The sequence below is a fragment of the Eptatretus burgeri genome, chromosome 4, assembly GCF_056783735.1.
Source record: "Eptatretus burgeri isolate ZD-2024b chromosome 4, Ebu_testis_v1, whole genome shotgun sequence".
Taxonomy (NCBI): Eukaryota; Metazoa; Chordata; class Myxini; order Myxiniformes; family Myxinidae; genus Eptatretus; species Eptatretus burgeri.
Window position 1 is genome coordinate 111,284,079 of NC_140964.1, and position 19,341 is coordinate 111,303,419.

Here is a 19,341-nt window from a genome sequence, read left to right on the forward strand (position 1 = left end):
TTAATATCAGCAGAGGAGACTTGGGAAGTACCTTCTTTTATGCTCCGGCGCTCACTAATTAAATCATCTGTGTCTGACGGCTCCGACGCTGTCATCATTCAAATCATCACCAGCCTCATCACACCCCTCCATTTTGCCAAGTAGGGCTTCGTCCATGGAGTTAAGGGATGGGGCCGGAGGAGTAAATTTAGGGGGTGGGGTAATAGCCGACTGTTGCAGTGCGGCCATTCTGATAATTTCAGGCTCAGTGGTTGTGGACAGGGGATCATCTACGGCAGTGATTCTCAACCCTTCCTCTGTCATTTACCCTCTCGGCTTGATGTGTTTCATCATTTACCCCCTTACTCCCATGCAAAAAAATGCATAGCCGGCATGGAGGCACAGAAAAAAAGAAGATGGAACAACTTTATTATGAAGGTTTTGCATAAAATAAACTTTGATAAAGGAAAAAAAAACCATACAGTCCACTTATATCAAACAAGATCAAACAAAAATACCAGAAGCATTATCAGTGGGAACTCTGCTGATTCATTGAGTCAACCAGTTCATCTATTCGAGGAGCTGTTGATGACAACGCTACGCCCATGTCGTCATCCGCTTTCAGGCGGTCCCTTGCCTTTGTCTTCAATGCTACTAAAGTAGAGAAACCTTATTCACATAGATATGTGGTGACAAAGGGAACAAGCAATTTGAAGGCTCGCTGAGTAAGAAGTGGGAATGAATCTGTGAGTTTCATCCAGAAATCAACACCAACTCTATCAAATTCTTCCTTGAGACGAGCAGAGGACTGAAGATCAATCGGCTCCTCTTTTTCTGGGTTGTCATCTCTAATTTCTGACAGATCAGTGGTTAAAGGTCTTGATATCCATCTTTCTGTAGGTATCATATCTTCTGGAAAGTAGGCAGTGAAGTGATGCTTCAAGATGTTCAAATGTGCTGTGATGTCTTCATTTATTTCAGGTAACGCACCAGGTTCTTCTCTAATGGCCTCATCCAAGTTTGGAAAAGTTGCAAATTTTTTTTGATGAACTCTTCGTGTCCATAAATCCAGCTTTGTCTGCAATGCTTTCATCTTTACACCTGCTTCAACGATGGTTTCTGATTTTCCCTGGAGTTGTTTGCTGACTTGGTTAAGATGGGTAAATATATCTGGAGAGGTACCCGAAAGAGGCGATGAACTTTGAATCAGCAAACTTTTCCCACAGCTTTGAATCCCGGTCACGAAGAAAAATCTAGACCTCAGTATGGAGATCAAACACTTGGTTAAGAATAAGTCCACGTGAGAGTCATCTTGCCTCAGTATGCAGCAAAAGAATTGAATGCTCAGAGCCCATCTCATAACGAAAAAGCTTTGAACAAGCACTGATTCAGTGCTCGGGCATGAATTAAATTAACAGCCTCAATAACTTTCTGCAAAACCATTTTCAGGAAGGGTTTTCGCAGCTAATGCATATCTGTGAAGAACACAATGCACTGTTATCACACGGGGTGCCTTTTGTGTTACAAGTGCAGTGAAGCCTGATCTAACTCCCATCATGGCTGAAGCTCAAATTTTTTTTTCAACAAAAGATAAATAAATTACAACTTATATGGTAAAGGCTAACATTGCCCAAAAATAAGGAGGAGTTATTATTCAACAAATGTTAAATAATGGGAGTAACTCAGCACTGAATAGTAACACAGGGAGAGGGATGTGCTGGAAGCAAATAGCCCTCACCTTCGACTTTATACAGAGCTTGTCACACCCAGCACTGTCTCTCTTTCGCTCGAAGTAGGGGAGGGGTCGGGGGGGGAGGAGGAAAATGTGCCACTGGAGTATAAACTATGACAAAAAGGAGTGGGGAGGGTACATGGCAGAGTTGCTCACCTCAGGAAATGAATACAGCCACCATTTTGCCACACCCAAAATGAACGTGTGTGTGTGTGTGTGTGTGTGTGTGTGTGTGTGTGTGTGTGTGTGTGTGTGTGTGTGTGTGTGTGTGTGTGTGTGTGTGAGAGATAGATATAGAGAGAGATAGATATACATGCACAGACAGACAGGGTCAGTCAGATGTGTGTGCCAGTCGGTGAAAAGACACCATTTAGTAGCAGTACATTAATACTTACAACAATACAATGTAAACAATAGATATTCAAAACTCAACAATAAATTCCAAATCAATCAAAAAACTACAGGAATATCAAATTGTTCTCATGAACTTTGCAAATCCCCTCATGACACCACGACTTCTTAAAGTCATCAACACTCTTTTAACTTTTAGAAAAACAAAATTCAAGTTTCAGTCTTGCTGTTATTAAGTCATTGAAAAAAAAACATAACATTGCACATCACAATCGACCTTCCTTTCAATTTATCTTTCCTCGATAAATAAATCGCCATTTTTGCTGTGGCTCCCAAGAACAAAAATAATGAGTTTACTTGTTCTTTCCACCCGAAAATAAACAATCTTAGTGAGAAGGTAATTTGCATCTTTTTTGCCATGTGGTTCAGCCATTGAAATAATGGCACAAGCCTTGCGCAGTCAACATATGCATGGAACAAATCCTCTGTACAAATACAGAAAGGGTAGCACCCGGATATGGGAGAAAAATTACTTAACCACTTATTCGAAGGAATAACCCAATGTGCTAGTCTCCACTGTAAATCTCCAGTCCTTTTAGCAACCAGCTTACTGTAGAAAGAGTTCCATACAGGCTCAGATGGGAGTCCTTCCGGCATTAGTCTTTTCCATCTGGCCACTCCATTCAATGGAGAGTCCTCGAGTTGGACTCTAATAGACAATCTATATTGGTCCTCACTGCTATATTTCTGAAAAATATTTTTTCCTGAGCTAATGGGGGGTAAATCTCTGTGACTCGGCTGTACAATTTACCCAGGAAACCCTGTCATTTGTTGTCACAAACTTTTCTTCAGTCCATTTTAGTTCAAGTCGAGAACTTTTTTTCACAATTTCTCTTAGTATTTTGCCGATCGTCCTATTTGACCGTATTCTTGTCATTTCTGCTATCTCCGGCACTGTTTTCCACCCCAACCCGGAATCATGGCGGAGGTGTAGTATTTTGATTATGCCTGCTGCAATAAAGTGTTGATAAAGGTCACGGCTTCTCAGAATTGCAGGAAACAATGGGTTGTAAAATCGGGATTCTTCCACAAACATGTTTTTGTAGCATAAGTTTCCTGCTGGCGACTAACCGAAAGGCTCTGCCAAGCGTTCAAAAGACTCTGATAAAATGTTGAAAGATGAGATATATCAACATGCTGGAGTTTGATCAAGAAGAGTTCAAGGCTGTAACCGAGCCCACTTGCTTGTTGCAAGATGTGACGGGCCAGAAGTCGGCAAAGCAGCTGTTTCTCGTGCTTCAACATCTGAGTGGAGCACAACCGAAAAGCCATAATGTGGCTTTTTATGTCGACAATACCTTGGCCACCTTCAGCCAAAGGACGGCATATAACATTTGGCTGTAACCAGTGAAACCCACTCCAGAAAAAAAACAACGAGTAGTCTTTGAACAGCCTTCAGCAGCACTTCTGGCAGCAGATAAACCTATGCCATGGAGATGAGGCAATCAAATTATTTACAACTAGAACCCCAGCTCTGGAGGAAAGGTGGGGTAGGGCTCTCTTCCATAGTCCTAATCTTTTTTTAACATGTTCAACCATCCCGTCACAATTTTTGAGGACATAGAGTGGGGATCCCAGGAACACTCCTAGATATTTGACTCCCTCTTCCACCCATTTTAACTTTGAAGGCTAATGCACCGGTGGTACTAACCGTGTCCCCAGCGGATTGTTTTTAAGACTGGGAACCCATAAGGCTTTACTCTTGTTCCAATTACAGTTCATTGAAGATGCCAAGCAAAAGAGATTTAAACACTTAACAAATGCAGAGATATCATTGTCATTCTTAATGACCACAGCGACATCATCTGCATAAGCTGATACAACTATTGAAGGAATCCCTGTGGATACAGTTACTCCTGAAAGATTTTTCCTGAATAGAATTAGAACTGGTTCTATCACCAAGGAGAATAATAATCCAGAAACGGGGCACCCTTGCCTCACCCCTCTCTGTACTTGTATAGGAGAGACGAGCTCATTATTATTTTAAAAAATACTAAATATGTTGCTGTACAGTAAGGATATATAGGCCCGACAATTGGTACCAAGACCACATGCTTCCAACACATGATGCAAAAACGCATAATCAACACGATCAAATGCCTTTTCTAAGTCAAGGAATGTTATCCCAAATTCCTTTTCCATGGAATCACACTCCAGCAAATCTCTGATTAGAAAAATGTTATCATAAATTGATCTGTTTGGGATACAGTAGTTCTGATCAGAGTTAACAAGATCACCAATTACCATCTTCAACCGACTGGCCAACACTTTTGACAATATTTTGTAGTCCGAACATAATACCGAGACCGGTCGCCAGTTCTTCATCTGCCGTAAGTCTCCAGTCTTTGGTAGAAGAGACACCACCGCTCTTTTAAAACTTAGAGGCAGTTCTCTAATTACCAAAGATGATTCCAGGACATTCAGTAACTCAGGGACCAAAAGGTCCCAAAACGCCAAGAAAAAACTCTGCCGGTAAGTCGTCAATTCCAGGCACTGTCCCCCGAGTTCAATCCCGCAAGGGCCTGCGTTAGCTCGGGCAATGTGATCGGTGAGTCCAAGCTCAGACGCTGGGGCTCAGTGATGGAAGCAAAGTGAGAAGTTAAAAGTTCCATAGTTTGCTCACAAACAGTATGTTTTGCATGAATTTTTGAAAAGTAATCTCGAATGCACAAACGTACATCACTGGAGTTAACTACCATGTTTCCTCTTCAGTCTCGCAGAGAAAAAACGGTCTTTTGTGATTTATTGACAAAATCCATTTGAAAAAAGGATTTGCTGGGAGTATCGAAAACCTTGATGTTGTTTATCCTTCATCTGATTATATCATCCCTGCTGCTTTTTCTTGCGTTGTTCTCTCAATTGGGTTCTTTTTTCAACTAATATCATTTGGTCCCTCCTGTTTCCATATCTGGCTACTTTACTCTCTAACTATATGATATCAGTTTCTAACAGAGTCATTGTTGTATTTTTAACATTTGAAACAAAATGCTGACAAAACACTCTAATCCGTGTTTTTGCATTGTCCCACCATAACTCTAATGAAGAAAAAGATGCTTTTTTTTGAGAGTTGGATAGCCCAAAAGGTATAGAAGCTTTTTTAAACGAAGTATCTTCAAGAAGATTGGTGTTGAATTTCCAGTACGTACTTTTATGTGAGGGTTGAGGGAAAAAGTGGCCCATGGTAACTAAATGATTATCGGAAAATAAGGATGGAAAATGAAATGGAGAGAAAACAGCATTTCTGAAATGCGAGTTTATGTACCACCGGTCAAGTCTAGCAAAGGAAGCTCTCCCGTTAGCCCAACGTCCCCACGTATATTGAGATTCGTTGGGGTGACATAGCCTCTATGCATCTAACATACCTATTGCCAAGAAAAATTAGACAAATCGGCATAGGATTCAGGGTGAGGTTCTGCTGTATTCCTGTCTAAAAGAGGTTCTAAGGTACAATTAAAATTACCCCCCATGCAAATACAATCATTGAGATCAATTGAATGAAAGTGTCTGATTAAAGACAAAAAGAAGGCTCTTCGTTCTACACTCTCACTGGGAGCATACACATTGAATAGTGTAAAATGGAAATTATTAAGGATCAGTTCTGGAGAGATGAATCGGCCTTTGATAACCTCTTGGAAGTGGCATGATTCAGGTACTAGCCCAGGTCTGGATAAAAAGGCCACACCAGCAGAAGAAGAAGACAAATTACTAAAGAAGCACTGTCCCTTAAAGAGGCGACACTAATCATACTCCACATCATCAGTTATGTGCGTTTCCTGGAGTAAAAGTACATCTATATGTTTACGATCAAACAAACTTTTCACTTGAACCTGGCGGTTGTGACTTGCTCCACCGCCATTCATACTTAAGGTTCCAAAAATGATATTTTTCATGGTTTATCCAAAGGCTTGAGCTGTTGCTGAGAAATTTCAGTCCCCGCTTTTGTAACAACCTTTCAAAGACGATGAAACTGTGACTTTGTCAACTTGAATTCAGCAGGCTTCCTTATGATGTCTTTTGTGGCTTGAACAAATGAAAATAAATCAGGAAAGTGATCTTTAATGATCACATTTCGATGTCGATAAGTTTCATTCAGAAAGGCAAGAATAAGTTGTGGGGCCATGTGTGACTGATACGATGAAGATTGAGACAACTCAGTCACCTCAGCTTCATCATTTGATTCGGAAAAATCAGACCCGGCACCACCTGGGTCATATAAATCAGTCTGAGCAATCACTATTTCAGGTCCTGGCAACTCTGAGGATTTGCCAGAATGTTCCTCAACTTTACTCTGGTACTCAGTACGTTCAACCGGAGCAGTAACCTCGGTTTCTTGTTCTTGATGTCTGGTGTTCACTGGCTCAGTTGAATAACCAGGATAATGAATGGGATTTTGTATCAATGAAGGGGACGTAAGGACTGAAGCATCTCCATTCTGCTCGTTCTCAGCAGGAAGTGCTGGTGACGACTTGCTAATGAGCTTTCCATCAACATCAGCCTCACCACCTGCTTTACTCGTCAAATTCCCAGTGTTGCACAGTAATCCTTGAAAATCATTTTCTTCATTTATCAATCCAAAAACATTCTCCCGAGTATCAATGCAACTTGGAGAACCCTGAGTAACACATTGAGGTGCATCTTCAACTTCACATTCTTTGCCCAAAACTACCTTTTTTACGGAAGTGTTGGAACTACTAATATCGGATGCTCTTCGTTTCTTTGTCACAGCAACGAGATCCTCCTCCATCTCCATACTACATGCAGCAACAGCCAAACCATTTGGGTTGTCAGGGGGGATTTCATTATCTCCTAATGCTGAGATGTTGACTTCTTTAGGATTAGGAACTGGAATAAAATCCTGAGTCTTCTTGTGCAAGGAAACAACAGGAAGCGTCTGGGTATTAGGAGTTACTCTATTCTCTACACCTGAACCCGGGGTAATGTCCTTTTCACAGTCGGTGTCGTTATGACCTGCTTCACCACACTTTACACAAGATACTTTTGGACAAAACCTTTTCACATGTCCAAACGCTCCACAGTTAAAACATGTTAACGAGGCTGAAGACGCATACATTTGGTACTCATACTTGTTCAAAGTAACTTTAAACGAAATGTTTAGACCAGTGTCGTCACTTCGATCGGGAAGAACCATATAAACCTGGCGTCGGATACTCATAACATGTTTAATCCGTTCATCTCGAGCTCTTAAAGGAATCATCGAGATTTTCGACACAACTGATTCGTATCGTGACAGAATACACATCAGTTTGTCGTTGGTTATAAACGGGGGTACATTTGATATAACAATTCTCATTGACGGGGTATCCATTGGCGAAGCCAATATAAAGAGACCAGTTTCTGCACTTAATCCTGTACTTACAACATCGTGAACAAATGTTTCATCAGACACAAAGACAACAATTTTCTAATTCATTTTAGATGCTGCTCTTACATTTTGATTCCCTATTATTTTCCCCACTGATAAAGCAATGTCTTCAGATGCAGTTCTTGTCACAAATGGATTCATGGTACATGTACAAATGTGAAAAGTGACACAAAGAATGGATGGTAGTTTTGAGTGTAAAGCCTGCATCAGAAGAAGAAATTTAAACCACCAGGATCTGGATTCGGAGAAAAGATTTAAAGATCTTGAGAGAGTAAGCAGATTTTGTTATCTGGGTGACACCATCAACAGTAGTGGAGGCAGCGAGCTTGCAGTTACAAGAAGAACGATATTGGGTTGGATGAAGTTCAACGAGCTTACATTAGTGTTATGTGGTAAAAAAAAATGCCTTTGAAGTTGAAAGGGAAGATCTATACCACTTGTGTGAGAGCAGTAATGGTTTATGGGTCAGAGGCATGGACTGTGAGATCGGTAGAACAAGGTCTCTTGAGAAGAACAGAAAGATCAATGATTAGAAAGATGTGTGGAGTGCAGTTGGGAGACAGAAAAAACACGAAGGAGTTTATGGAAAAGATTGGTCTGAAAGATACAATGGTGGAGGTGGTAAGAAGGAGTGGCTCGAGATGGTTGGGTCACGTGCTAAGAAAAAGAGACTACGAGGGAGTTAAGAGAGTATGGAATTTGGAAGTGGAGGGGAAAAGGGGAAGGGGATGGCTAAAGTTGAGTTGGAAGGAGTTGGTTATGAAAGAAAGTCAGAAATTGGGATTGGGAGTGGAAGGCGCAGAAGATAGAAAAAAGTGGAGAGCTGGAGTTATGTCATGGAAGGAGTAAAAGTCAGTAACCCCCCGAAAGGAGGATAATACTGACTTAAATAAATGATGATGATGATGATGATTCGGTAGCAATTCCTTCAGGTGGAACGCACACCAATGCATGCTTCCTTGTTAAATTATATATCAAACGCCTCAAACCAAGTGCATGTATCTGCCATATCGGCGGTTTATTTCCCCCTTTTTGCTCGAGCCTTACAAAGCAAAGGGGGGTCAAACTAAAAAAAACGATCACACTAAAAACGAAGGAAAGTGCATTATAAGCAAAGAAAAAATAATGACCAAGCTTACAAGGCCTCATCAAAGCAGGTAGGCCACACCCAAATAGGCCAGCTCTCACTCTTTCTCTCTCTCAAGGATACAAGGGGTAGAGAAGACACAAACAACCTCCAAAATCACATTGGGGAGAAAAAGAGGAAGAAGGGAGGTGGAAGGGGGAAGAGAAAAAAAGCACTGAGATCTTCTCACAACACAGAGCAGGAGCCGAAGGCGGCCATGACACCACGCCCAGAAACCAAACCAGCAGGGGGGGGTGAGAGACAGACAGACAGACAGATTGCTGTCTGCCCAGTGGAGGGACGGGGTAGTGCATGACACAATATGGAGTCATCTGCAAAAATGAGTTTTTTTCCCAGAGCATTGTGGAGGCAATTAATACAGATGAGAAACAAGACAGGGCCTGAAATAATGCCTTGGGACACTTCAACCTTGTAATGTACTCAATAGACAGGGACGAAGGATCTGAAGTGGGAACAGCAGGTTTAATTCGGACACGGGCAGTCGGGCACAACACAGCATAGCACACCATCGGAACAATGTCAGGTCACATGACTCTGCTTAACCCCTCCTCTGGGCACCCATGTATGCATGCATTACCATAAACTACTGATACAACTCATCTCCACCCCCCTTTTTTTTTTTTTTTTACAAAGCAAGACACTCAGGAGGATTACGGACACGAGCTGATCTTCAAGGGCTAGTGGAGGGCTGTCCTTGCTTGCAACTGCTGTGGGCTTCTCAATAAGGGGTACAGGGTCGGGAAGGAGTTCAGGTATATTGATGGGTGAAAAGCTTTCATGAGGGAACATCTCAGGTTCAAATGCAGGTGGTGTTAATACAGGAGTGGGTGACAAAGGCACTTGAGCGGTTCAATGTTTGGCTCCCCATGACGTAACCTGAGTTGGTCAACATGTTCACGCATGCATCTACCATCACACAACTTCACAAGAAACATCATTTCACCAATGTTATCGATAATGATGCCAGATGACCACTAGGTTCCACGTCCGGAGTTCAACAGGTATACAGGATCATTGATTTGGAAGTTGTGGTTTTCAGATGTTTGGTCGTGATTATGTTTCTGTTGATACTTGTTATTCTCGACCTGGACCGTTACATCCAAGTGCATGAATGATAATCGTGTTGTTAATTCACGACCCATCAGAAGCTTGGCAGGTGAACGACCGGTGGTTTGATGTGGTCTGGTGCAGTAGTTGAGCAACACACAAGCAAGATGAGATTGAATGAAGCCTTCCTTGACGCAGCTTGAACCATTCTTGATGATCTGAACAGCATGTTTGGCTTGATCATTACTGGCAGATTTGTAGGGGACAGATGTGTTGTGCTTAATGCCATTCAGATTTCAAAAGTTCTGAAACTCTGAACTCAGAAATGACGATCCATTATCTGATACAATGGAGTTTGGAATACAATGTTGCACGAACATGGTACATGGAGCTTCAGTTGTTACAGCAGAGGATGAGGATAGTACCACGAGAGCTTGAATCCATTTGGTGTGGACATCAACTCTTCTTCTTTCGGCTGCTCCCGTTCGGGGTCACCACAGCGGATCATCCGTATGATCCGCATAGTCATTTGGCACATGTTTTACGCCGGATGCCCTTCCTGACGCAACCCTGGTCGCCTCTTACAACACAGGGATATGGTACACCCATTTTAACCGGGGTATACACCGGCCCAATACACTGGTACTCACTTCGCCGACCTCAGAAGGATGACAGGCTGAGTCAACCCCATGGTGTATTAATTCAGTGGCCCAACGGGGCTTGAACTCAGGACCTTTTGGATCCCAAGCCGCTGCCCTAACCACTGCGCCAACACCAGGCTTCCAACAGCTTGGTGTGGACATCAACTACGATAAGGAAAAGCTTCCCTTGAAAAGGACCAGCATGGTCGATGTGTAGTCTGGATCATGGCTTTTGATGGCCATGACTACATGGCCAATGGAGCCTATAGCAGTGACTTGGCATGGGCTTGACAAGTGTAGCAATGGCATGCACTGAACTCAATGTCACTATCCAAAGCAGGCCACCAAACATGGGCTCGGGTAATAGCCTTCATCGTGACGATGCCTGGATGAGCATTGTAGAGTTCATTGATAATTTTCCTGCGGAGTTTCGGCGGAATTATCACTCGGCGACCCCAAAGCAGGCAGTCTGCCTCAATAGAGAGCCCATCCTTGCAGATGAGGTATGGTTTTTCCCCTTCTGGTAGTGAGACCCAATCACCTGACATAACACAGTGTTTAATTTGTGACAAATCTGGATTGCTATTGGTAGCACAAGCAATCTGCTTAGTAGTTATGGTCGCCTCATCATGAAGTACATTAGCCATGAGATGAGTGATATCGCCAGATTGTGGAGGTTCTGAGATGGTTACGGGAAGCGGCAAGTGACTGAGCACGTCAGCAAGGTACATTTCCTCACCCGGGCAGTAAACCAATGAATAGTCATAACCGGCAAGGGTCAATGCCCAACGTTGAACATGACCCGATGGCTCCCAGGAGAACTAGCAAGGGTTTGTGATCAGTCTCAAAGGTAATATGTCTTCCAAAGACATATTGGTAATCCTTAAGGTGCCCTCAACACACGTTAACGCCTCTGGTCCTACTTCAGCACAGCGACGTTCAATGTCAGATCGGGTTCATGATGTATGTGCAACAGGCTGGAGATTACCAGCTCCATTTGTTTGCAACAACGCACACCCAATGCCATATGAAGAGCTGTTACAACTGAGAATAAGTTATTTGGATGGATCAAAATGGACAGGTAATGGCGAGGAGGACAGCATGGTTTTAGTGGCCTCGAACGCTTTTGTTTGGGCAGCTTCCCATTTCCAGACAACACCTTTCTTGAGGAGAAGAGGCTCAACGGTTGTCCTTAGTTGAGGCAGGAAATTACCAAAGTAGGTCAACATACCCAGGAATGCACAAAGTTCTGAAATGTTTTGTGGCATTGGTGTATTCGCAATTGCTTCAACTTTGCTTGGAGAGGCAAAATGCAGGAGATTTGATAACCTGGGTTTTCAACTTCACGTGCCATAAAGGGACACTTCTCACACCTTAAGTGTATCCCAGCTTGTGACGGCTAATTGAGGACTTTGTTTCAGTTCTCGAGGTCTTCATGTTGTGACTTGCCAGTCACTAGTATCTCGTCCTGGAATACGACTGTCTTTGGTACAGTTTTTAATAATGTCTCCATCTTGCGTAGGAAGATTTGTGCAGCAAAGTGTATGCCAAATGGGCATCTGTTGTTCATGTCGAGTCCACGATGAGTGTTGATGCATGTATATGGCCTGGAATCATCATCCAGTTCCATTTGATCATCGGCATTGGTCAAGTCAAGCTTAGTGAATGTCTGGCCACCCATGAGAGTGGTGAACAGATCCTTTGCTTTGGGCAAAGGGTAGCCATCCGGCTTTGAATAGCGGTTGATTGTCGTTTTGTAGTCTCCACAAATGTGCAGTTTCATATCCTTTGAGTGTTGGAACGATAGGTGCTGCCCAGTCGGAGTACTCGACTTGTGAGATGATGCCCTCACTCTGCAGGCGCTCAAGCTCACATTCGATCATTGATCACATCATGTAGGGCATAAGTCTAGCTTAATTGAACAATGGCTGAGCATCTGCAGAAACATGAATCCTCATTTGGAGACCTGCAAAGGTGCCAACACAATCGCTGAACAGGCCAGGGTATTTGTTGAGCATGGTATCGTATCTAGCATCAGTGTTGAAGAGTCTGTTTACGTCACTTCAATGAAGTCTGATTGTCCATAACCAATCTCGACCAAAGAGGGTTGGTCCTTCTCCAAGCACTATGAGTCGTGGTCGGACATGAGTGCTGTTTCCATATCCGACAGTTACGTTAGCTGAGCCAACTACAGGAACCACCTCCTTGGTGTATGTTGTCAAGTCAGTAGATACAGGCCGGAGTGCAGGAGCCTTCCTCGGAGGGTAGATGGAGGTGAACTTGCTCTCGCTCATAATTGATCTGGAAGTGCTGGTATCAACTTCCATCCTCACCGGAACTTTATCCATAATTACATCAATTATAATTTGGAGCATCGGAGCTCTTTGTTCCAACAGAGAAAACCTCATAAAGTTTCTCACTTGACTCTCGGCTGCAGGCTGTGCTCTGTGACCCATCGTCCGCTGCATCAGGGTTCACCCCAATGTCATGAGCAAGAGACAAATTATTTGACCTGGATCGAGAACAAAGACACTTCAAGTGTCCCCGCTTACCACAGTTGTTACAGGTATAATTCCTGTACCGACATTGGAAAGCTTGATGATTACCACCACAACACTAACAAGTTACCCCAACCTTCCGGGTAGATTCAGAAATGTTAGGAAGTGGAGATGAATTTGGTGGCTTGTTAAAACACTTTTGCGTGTAGTCAAAGGTTACCTTGCTAACCGATGGGTCCTGCTGAATAACTTTTGACTTGTTAGAGATCACACACAGGCTCTTGGTAGTTTGCATACATGCAGTGGCTATTTCCATGATTTTAGCCAAATTGGGGTCGGATTCATTAAGGAGTTTATGCAGAATTGAGTCGTCATTGATGCCTATTATAAAGGAATCACGAAACATCTCTTCGAGTTTATCTGTGAACTCACAATGTTCGGTGAGTCGGCGTAAATCAGCCACAAACTCGGATGCTGACTAACCATCTTGACGATGGTGGGTATAAAATTTATATCTCGAGATGATCTTACCCAGTTTAGGGTGATAATGTCTTTTGACGAGAATGACGAGTTCTTCATACGACGTGTCAGAAGATTTGGCTGGGGCAAGAAGGTATTTGATGAGGCTGTACGACGGAGCACCGCATACGGTCAGTAATACAGCTCGCCAACTTTCAGCGTCCTCATCGGTGTCCATTTTGTTTGCCACTAAGTACTGATTCAGACCTTCGGTATAGTCTTCCCAATCATCCCCCACTGCGTATTCTTGCAATATGCCGATGCACGAAGACATCCTCATCGCCACTGTAATGTACTCAATAGACAGGGATGAAGGCTCTGAAGTGGGAACAACAGGTTTAATTCGGATATGGGGACAACACAGCACAGCACACACAGCATAGGAACATGGGTGGGTCATCTGACTCTGCTTAACCACGCCCGGTGCTCCCATGTATGCATGCATTATCATAAACTACTGATACATCTCAAACCTCCACTGTGAAAGAGGAGAGGGTTCCAATGATGGTAAAATGTTGACTGTGTGAGTGGAGGAAGTCAGAAATCCAGTTATGAAGGTGGACTTGAATGCCACAGGTGGAGAGCTTGGCAAGCAAAGCAGGATGCTCGACTGCATCAAATGCCCAGGGAGATGGTCCTCATGTCTCAACAAAATACTGAGGTTTACCTGCTTTAATTAATTATTCAAAATGATCCCTCATCCAACAAAACTCTGAATTCAAAGTGAGAATTTCAAACTTTTATTTTTGTCGATGAACAAATCCATTTTTCAAAATAAGCTTAACTTGATAAATTATCAGGATGAAAGCAAACGTTCTTTGAAAAACAATATTGGCCCATTTCCTGTTCTTAACTGGAGAGTTCATTGAACTCGATACCCCACGCAGCACTACTTCAATTTCAATAAAATAATGATTTTAGCAATCGCAAAATATCCAAAAGTTTAGTGCTGTTTAATGAGTCCAGAATCATTGTTAACATCACTGTTATACTCCACCTCATAAAACCTTTATTACCCTCGCTGAAGGATTCAGAGAGGGGGTTACATTTGGGTTTGTCTGTCTGTCTGTCTGTCTGTGTGTTTGTTTGTCTGTCTGTCTGTGTGTTTGTTTGTTTGTCCGCACAGAACTTTCATGTTTTTCTCCGCAACCACGGATTGAGACAAAATTTTCACCATTGGTGTGACTACTCATGTAGAATGTTCAAATGCTAATTGTGACATCATAGGTCACATATGGTGTGGCAGCCATATTGGGAAAATGGAAAAACTTTGTTCCTCTGTATCTCTGAAACCGCACCAAGGAAAAATTTGAAACTTGGCACATAGCAACAACTCTTCATGGAGAATAAGTGTGATTTTTTTTGAGGTCATAGGTGTCCTCGTTATGACGTCATAATTGCATAATCTAGAACGCCACATCCGATCAGTTTGAACATTCTTGAGGGTCATCTCGGGATAAAATGGTCCACAGAAAAAATTTTTCATAACATCCTCGATCATAACATCAAAACATCAAAAATCTTCTTTGAAGTGGCTGAACAGATCGAGGTGAAACTTTATACATATAACCGTCTATCCATGATGAACAAAAGAGTCACACATATGAAATCAAAAGTCATATGGTTTGGCAGCCATATTGGATTTACCTGAAAACCTATAAAAAATACACCACTCAAAATAAGTCCTGGCGAGGGTTTGCAATCTCTGATTGCTCCTTTTCCTTGTTTAAATTGAATACTGTACTGCAAAACTGGAGGTTTTTGGAAGTATTATGACAGACGATTTGTGTCCTACAGTCTTCAAGTATATAATTTAATTTAAATAAAATAAAGACTGTAAAAGTCATTCAAATAAATTTAAATTCCAGTTTTTACCATCATTTCCCGCAGTGTCTATTCACTGTATCTAACACTTTACATTATTTTTTCGTGTTGTATGCGTCCGTTGCAATGTCCTTAAACACAGTAAGTTTCCTGTTCGTAATGACTTTCAATGTTGTTTGACTGCCAGGCAGGTGGACAGAGTAAAATATTATCTCACTCCTCTCTGTGCTTTCCGCAATCGGGATGAACTCTTAGCCAAGGCACGATAAAATGAGAAACTTGTCTTCTGATTTATGTGTGATTTATGTTCAAAATTTATATTCATTTTCATTCATTCATTCAAAACATTCAATTTAATTAATCTGTTCCTCAATCATAAACTGATAAGACAGAGAGACAGATGGACGGATGGACATGAAGCAATTGCTTAAGCTTACTTTTCGCTTCCATGTGCGGGGTAATAAGCACTTTCTTATTTCTTCAGTGGTGTCTTGTAATGTCCCAATTGGTGTTGTTTTGTCCATTGACTCCTCATGTCCTAGGTACTCATGTAAAATTCACTTTTTTCACTCAAAACGTCCCTTTTTCATTAAAATGCATATTGTCATCTAAATATATCCTTGTTTTTAATGCAGAAGTGTTTATGTTATTTCCCATTATCCTTACGTGCAGTAAATGTATATTGATAGCTGCTATTGTCCTTGTACTTTGGTAACAATTACAAGTTTCAACATTACTCCTAAATGCGTCAAACAAGATGACCTGGTAGTGTTTAACCCTACTCCTACCAATAGGGGACTTTTTGGACCCTGTGCCTACATTTTGATGTGTTATTTCTGTATTAGTTTATTTATCTATACTAGTGTGGGCCCATAGGTGCGTGCCCATAGGTGAGTGCCAGTATGTGCAGCCCTCTCTTGCCCCCTCTCTCTCCCCCCTCTCTTGCCCCCCTCTCTACCCCCTAGTCTCACCCTTCCTCTCTCCCCCCTCCTCTCTCGCCCCCACTCTCTCTCTCCCCCTCTCTTGCCCCCTCTCTCTCACCCCTCTCTTGCCCCCTCTCCCCCCTCGTCTCACCCTTCCTCTCTCCCCCCCTCCTCTCTCGCCTCCATTCTCATCCCCCCTCTCCCGTCCCCTTCTCTCGCAGATATTGGTCGACAGATAAATGGCCGTAACTTGGGAACCACTCATCCGATTAATATCAAACCTCGAAAAGGCACATCTGCGGGTCCCCAGCAATATTCCTGGCAAGTTTCAATCAGATCGGACCATCAATCGTGCAAATAAATAAATAAATAAATAAACAAACATTAATTGTGACATCATTTATGATGTCATCGCACCGTGTCTTGTTATTGGGTGACAGATAAATGGCTGTAACTTGGGAACCGCTCGTCCGATTGACATCAAACCTCGAAAAGGCACATCCGCGGGTTCCCGGTAATATTACTGGCAAGTTTCAATCAGATCGGACCGGCGGTCGTCGAGAAACAGCGGTCGCAGACAAATAGACGGACAGACACACACACACACACACACACACACACACACACACACACACACACACACACACACACACACACACACACACACACACACACACACACACACACACACACACACACACACACAGCTGGAATTATAGATAGATATGCCAGTAATAAATATATATCACGTTTTGAGATCCCACCTTGCTGCACAGATTTACAAGCAAATCCTTTCCGGGGTTTCAATTATTTCCCCATATATGATTACTTCACATGGTATTAGTATCGAGCAAGTCCTCCAATTTTCATTTTTTTACGCTTATGTTTGTTTACTTTTTCACTAAAACATCATCCAATCAAAATAATTGTTTCCTCATTAATGTAAAACTTTGGCAGATTTAGTGAAATTGAGTGGTTTTTTTGAGTTGGAGTCCGAAAAGACCCCAGTTGGTAAGATTAGGTTGTAAAATATGTTGGTAGGACTGGGTTTAAAAAAAGATAGTTTCACAAGAGTAAAGTCCTGGAGTTTTTATTTCATTTTAGAGTTCTTCATATGAAATGCCCATCCGTGAATGATAAAGATGCTTCCTGAACTGACACAACTCCAGGCCATGACCTTGCTGCTGTTGTGATGATATTTGTATATCTCAGTGCCAGTGTTTTGTGACACCTTGTAGCTGGGAGCTCGGTTCTGTGCCACTGTGATGACAATTTGACATTGCATTGAATTGAAAACTTGTACGGCAGACTTAGTGACGTAAAGGAAATGATAGCAATACGAGTCTCTTTTCAAGGCAGAGAAAGAGCTTTTTGTCTGTGTTTGAACCTTATGAAAAATGAATACCACAGTGTCATTGTAACATTTGTAAGTAATTATTCATCTTCCTCCAATCAGCTTGACAACTCAACAATGAATATCCTGTATGGTGTTAATGCTCCACTAATATGCCATTAAGTGGGAAATTATAATGTTCATTCATTATGCTTTTGACTCTCAGAGTGTCTGAATGGACTGCATGCTGTTCGCTTTTGTCTGTCCTGCCTCAATTTGGCACCTAATTTGGAGAGGGACAAAACAAAGTAAAATGGAACTTATAACATGCACCTTGAACCAATAATTGTTATATTCCAAACAACAAAGCATGTGGCTAAAGAATGGCTTGTTTATTTGTTCTGGTATACCCTTATTGGAAATATCTGTAATTATATTCTTGCTGACGGAATTAACTTTGGCGGTGCCCCAGAAATAATAACAGTCGACAGAACTCTGTGGATGACTTGTACAAACAAAGACTTGTAAGGTTTATTTACAAGCAGCGAAGTGGATTGCAAAACCATATTATGAGGGATAGAAAAGGTGTGAGTGATAAATGTAGTTAACGCTCACAAACAAACTGGTTGTAGTTGGGTACAGAGTATCCAGATTGAAAAAATGAAAGTGCCACCAACAGCAGCATGTCATTTGTGAATGGCTTTTTTTGGACATGAAGGGCAAACATAACATTGCAGTAATATAAATGCTCCAACCCTGTCCCTTCTCTCCTGGGAGGATAATTCACACCATTTTCTTCTTATCTGTCCTTGTACTTTGGTAATAATTACAAGTAACAGATCTAATATGGCCTGACCTGACAATAACACATTATTGTCAGGTCAGCCCCGATTAGATCTGTGACTTGTAAAGGTATCATGTAAACCTGTATTAACCTGTTTCATGGTCGGGTTGTCGGCAACAACTAAACCGTCTCCTCCACCAGGTTTCCTGGTGAGGACGGTGTATGATATGGACACCCAGCAGGATTAAAAACAAAACCTGTCAAAGGGCGGAGGAGCTCCTTGTGAGCGAACGGACATCCATATTTAGTGTCCAACTGTGTCTGCGGACGTCCTACTGTAGTTGGGTTACTTCTTATTAGGAGGTTGGTGGCAAGATTTGCACTTTGGCCACTGTAAAATACTTCATTCTGCAAAATGTATGACAAAGATATCTGAAATCCCACCCTGTGGGAGTACCTTTTGTGAAGCTGCCCTCTGCAGGGCAGCTCACCGGATGATGGGATTGGGGCAAAGCCTTCAGGACCCCGACTCTTTGATGATAGGAGGAAAACCACGGGGTAACCTTCTGGGGTCAGATTGCAGTCGTGGGTGGTGCTGAGGTGTCGTTCACCAGATGGCAGTCTCCTTGGGTTAACCTGAGGCGGTCCCTTCGGGTGGGTGCCTGGAATGTCCGATCCCTAAGAGAGGATAATCACCTGTCTCTTTTATCATCTGAGCTCAAGCATTTGGACATCGTTATTGCAGCACTCTCTGAGGTTTGGAGACCGGATTGCGGCGAGATCATGGTGGCTGGTTACACCGTCTATTGGTTTGGTCGCTCTGATGGTTACCATGCCCAAGGAGTTGCTGGAGCTGTGTCCAACATGCTGATTCCGATAGCAATTGAGTTATCACTGGTCAATGAACATATTATGAGACAAAGGATTCGTCACTCGTTGGGTATCATTTCTCTGGTCTCTGTTTCTGCTCCGACTGAGGTGAGTGATCTCACAGTGAAGGACACATTCTAAGCCACGCTTGAGTCTGTGGTTGATCATAGCCTCAGGCGAGATACACTTCTAGTCTTGGGGGATTTCAATGCATTGACTGGAACTGATGGTTATGAGATGGTTATGAGAC